The sequence below is a fragment of the Echinops telfairi genome, unplaced genomic scaffold (genome assembly GCF_000313985.2).
Source record: "Echinops telfairi isolate 266 unplaced genomic scaffold, ASM31398v2 ScPeMD7_70;HRSCAF=299, whole genome shotgun sequence".
NCBI lineage: Eukaryota > Metazoa > Chordata > Mammalia > Afrosoricida > Tenrecidae > Echinops > Echinops telfairi.
In genome coordinates this window covers 29,279,143-29,283,794 of record NW_022103968.1, presented here as the reverse complement: position 1 = coordinate 29,283,794, position 4,652 = coordinate 29,279,143, and the positions used below count along the sequence as shown (strand labels likewise).

The window sequence follows — 4,652 nt, the reverse complement described above, 5'->3', positions numbered from 1 at the left end:
CCGCAGGATAGCTGAAGTTCCATGATTGGTCCTGTGCTTCAGTTTTCTGAACTATAAAATGATACCAGCAGATACCCCATTGACTTGTCTATGAATTAATTAGAAAAGAAATGGTAAATGCTTTTACTACACTATCAAGCAGATAAACAAAAAATATCCCCCAACCCCACTGCTACTGAGTCAATGGCTACTCATGGCGATCCTGCCGGACTGGTTAGACCTGCTTCTCCGAGTTTCTGAGATCGACAGAGCACAACAAATGTTGATTATTATCATTACTATTATTTTTTGACTATCCTGACTGTGACTTATCTTTCTTTCATGAGCACCCACCCACCCCTCACAGCACCCAATGGTTTCTTATCACCTAACTGCCTAGTAAGAAACAGGAGCCCTAGGGGCATAGTGGTTACCCAGTGGGCTGCTAACTTCAAGGTCAGCAGTTGGAAACCACTACATCTCTAAGGGAGGACAGTGAGGCTTCCTTTTCTCTCTCTCTAACACTTTTATTGGCACCTCATCCATATGTCATATAATTCAATCATATCAAAAAGAGTTGTGTAATCATCACCACAATCAATTTTAGAACATTTTCTTCTTCCTTATACTCAATGTTATCCATGTGATTATTATTATTATTATTTTTTTTTTTTTTCGAAACTGGTAGTTTATTTTGCATTTGATCACATACCAAACAAAAAAAGTGATGCAGGTCTAAGTAGGGAGATGATACGGTTGGCTACTGGCAGGACTCCCCAGCCTCCATTTCCCAGGGCAGGGGCCTGTGGCCCTGCTTTGAAAGGGCCACTGAAGACGCGCCAATTCTGGGCTCTCAGGCCTTCCTCTCACCCCTCTCCTGCAGAGCGGACAGGTGTCCCATGTTGGGCTGAGGTGACGGGGTAAGGGTCTCGTGATGCTGCACGGTGGCAACAATCCCACTCTCCACGCTTGCTTGTTCCAGTGCCGGAGATCAACTCCAAATAACCCGGAGAGCGTCCGTTGTCCATGTTTCTGTCTCTGTGGGGTCTGCTTCAATGATCCACTGCTCAGGGAGCGGTGCTCCAAGAAGCTTTCTCTTGGAAAGGCTTCCGCCGTCACCACAGAATTCTTCTCGGCTCCCGATGCCCCCGGTGCCGGCAGGAGAGAAGTAGAACTGCGTGAAAACACCGGCATTTGCAGGGACAGGTACGCCGAACCCTCCAAACACGGGAAACGGCTGTCCGCAATCGCTCTCCCTGCATCGTTGATGACCAGGACACGGGCAGTCCGAGGCCACTTTCGAATGCAGGTCGTGATTATTATTTTTTAAATTGTGGCAAAAATATACACAATAAAAATATATATGCACAATAAAACACTCTCCAATTCAATAACCTTGGGAACCTAACACTGAGGGAAATAATGACAAGGACTATATTCCCCAACTTATAACACAGGGAATCTGGAAAGCTGGTATTCCCCAGTAGGAAAGCCTCCACTCTGGTAAGTTCGAGATCAAGTGCAAGTACATTATCCTGCTTTAAATGTTCCCTCAGTCTCCCCTAACAGCTCTGCTGCCTTAAAGTGAGCACATGGTTGATTATATCTCCCTATAGAAGCAGATATCCTGTTGCTATCTCTTCCCGCAGGTCACCCAGCCCCCCTCATACCTTCCCCCAATGCAGGTATTGGGTTTCCTCACCTGTGAGCTCAGGGACCTTACTGTCGATCCCACCCACCTTGTGACGTACGCCACTACTGAATATGCATGTCTCATGCCTACCTACAAATGTCCCAAGAGCGTGAAGGCTCTCTCTCTTCTCCCACTTCCACGTGGACCATCAAGAGGGCTGAGGTGAGCACACACTACCATGAAAGTGGCTGGCTCCTTTATTGCCTTCTCTCTCCTCGCCCCTATGACTCTACTACAATCTTTATATGTTGTCGCCCTGCAGTTGTGCCCACTGCCCCTTCGGTTTCCTCTGGCTGGTTTCCTCTGACAAGCAACGTCCACATGTGTAATCCAGTGCCATTGATGATACTCTGTGTTGTAAACCATTACTGATATCATTTTCCAAATTATTCCACCACCAGTAGCATAAACCCAGTGCCCCCTAAGCAAAAACTCTTCCTGCTTCGCACATAGTAACGGAGGTCAAGTTTGGCTTCTGTTTCCCTTTCTAGTCGTTTTCTTGATACAGTGTTCACAGATCATACACTTCCATAGTTAAGTTGCTTTTTAAAAGACTTGTACATACATCATCCCAATCAGCTCCCTGACCCCTCCTGCATTAATTGTTTGCTCCCCAAATCCCGTCACCCTCCCACCTCCCGCACCCCCAAGTCCCCTATAAACGATTGCATCCCTTAGGGTCTTTATGCTTCTACTCCTGTGCTTCACAAACCGGGACCACAACAGAATCAGTAAAAAACCCAAAACGCTGCCGCCTCCACCCGCTGGGACTAAGAGGCCTGGACTGGACTGGACTCCAGGTCCCAGCTCTCTGAGCGCCGGCCCTGGGCCTCCTGGCCCAGGCTCCCACAAACCTCAAAATGCTGACTCAGATGGAACATGGGGTGGGGGGAATCAATGAGGTTCCCTTTCCACAAAGCTGCTGGGGACAAATGCTGCTTAACAAAGGAACGCCTGAGGGTGCTCCTGGAAGAGGCGTTCCCCCGGTTCTTTGGAGGCCACAAAGATCCTCTGGCTGTGGACAGAATCAAGAAGAGCAGAGAGGACACAGTGGATGGGCTTCCAGGGCAGCTTCTCATGGACTGCAAGGACTATTTTGTGGGACACGTGAGGCAGAAGGGGGAAAAGTAGGAGTATGCAGAATTGAAGAGTCACTCCCACCCTGAGAACTGCTCACAGAATCTCTCCCGCAGCTTCTCCCCTGGAGGAGGGTTGGCATGAGCAGACTGGGGCCTTCAGAATAACAAGTGCAAATCAAAGCCAAGGCCCCTCTCATACGCAGAGGAAAGAAAGTCAATTCAATGCCAGCTAAGCTTTTGATTTTACATTGTTGGCCTCCTCTTGCCCACAATAAACAAATCCCTTTTATAATATCTTACAAACACAAGAGAGAAACAGCAAGAAGAAAATAATCATATAAAGATAAAAATAAAGAGTAAGAAAGAAAAGACCATCATCATCAATATTTTAAAAGCCAGAGAAGAAATTTCTGTGATGGAACAAGAACTATTTGAGCCTAGAGCAAATTCAAGTTGGGTCAAGACGGAAGCCAACGGACCAAGTATCATATTACACCATGGCTTGATTCACCATCATCAAGTTTACAATAATCTCTGTCTGATAGTAAAGCTGTCCGAGCCCCTCGCTTGCGGGCTTTCCCTGTGTTCATAGCCTTCTACAAGCCTAGTGCTCAGGATTGAAGCTGTCATACATTGCTCCCAGAGTCACGCCCTCTATTTGGTTGGTTAGAAGTCTAACCAACAATGCCTGCTTCTCAACAGAGCCGCCTCAGTCGGCCGTCCTCAACCTCAACCAGAAGGGGGAGCACTGGGACCTGCGATGGCTCCCAGAGTGGTTTGTCCTGCGGGTTTTGATGCCAGAGGCTCTGGGTGTGTGGGGAGACAAGCAGAGTGCAGACTCTGAGAGCAGACGTCACTGCAGGACCTTTCTTACAGCTACCGGTGCTGGCCCACTTGTAACGGACCTCCACAGAGGTCTGTCTGCCTGCTCTCAGAGCCTCCTCTGGAGGATGTTGGCTGTGGGTGCAGCCTGGAGTCAAGGTGCCTGCTTCCTCGTACACAGCGCCTTTAGTCAGCAGCGGGGAGTGCACAGATGCAAACTGAACCTGGGGGGAGGGGGTTGTCCTACTGCTTTCAAAGGCTTGAGCTATGGGTGTGGAGGGAGGCAGGCACAGTAGGGATGCTGGGAGCAGCTTCCACAGCACGGGGCCCTTCTGTAGCAATTCACAGTAGACTTGTAGCTGACAGTGTCCACGAAGCCGAGGTCCTGGCACACTCCAGAGAGCCCCTCAGCAAGGTCTGCCTGGTTGATTTTAGAGCAAACAGCTAGGGTGCTGTCTTTTTTAATAGGCAGGGGATGTGGTAGCTAGGGAAACAGGCTCTTTTTGTGGCTCCACTTCCCTGGTGGCCCTTGTACAGGGCTGGAGGTAGGGGCAGGGAGAATGGGAGAAAAGATTCCATAGTTCCTCCATACTTTATTCTGCTTATCACTCAGAAGCCCTCACAGCTAGGCACCAGTTCCTTCTTGTATTTGTCGGGGGAAGGGTAAAGGGATGGCTTATTTATGCCACCATCTTCCTTTATAATCTTAAGATTATATCTGGAAGTAGATAAAGGGCCTTATCACACTCTGTCTTTTATATAAATGTCCATCATAAGCTTTTTTATATAAACCATTATTGGCTTAGATTTGTACTCTCTCTTTAAGATGAAGAAGACCTTTCCCAGAAATAGCTTCCCTTCTCTCACCCATTGGCGGCCTTCCCTGCGGATCATGGACTGGACTAGCATCGCATGCCCATCCCTAAACCAACCGTTCATTTTCTGAGGCTGGGTTACGACCTAGTGCCCTTCAAGCACATGACAAGCATAAAAGTATGATCATTTGAATAAAATTAATATTCTTCTAATAAGAAGGAAGAGAGAGTAATCATTTGGGGGAGTAGGCAGCTTGTAGGATG

At 48.0% G+C, this 4,652-nt stretch overlaps 1 non-coding gene across 1 annotated transcript; it reads right to left on the bottom strand.

The window, feature by feature from the left end:
* Positions 1–1,154: 1,154 nt before the first annotated feature.
* On the bottom strand, positions 1,155–1,290 carry LOC115870001. The gene has a single exon (XR_004046473.1). It is a non-coding gene; the product is annotated as a small nucleolar RNA SNORA71 (small nucleolar RNA).
* Positions 1,291–4,652: the final 3,362 nt, after the last annotated feature.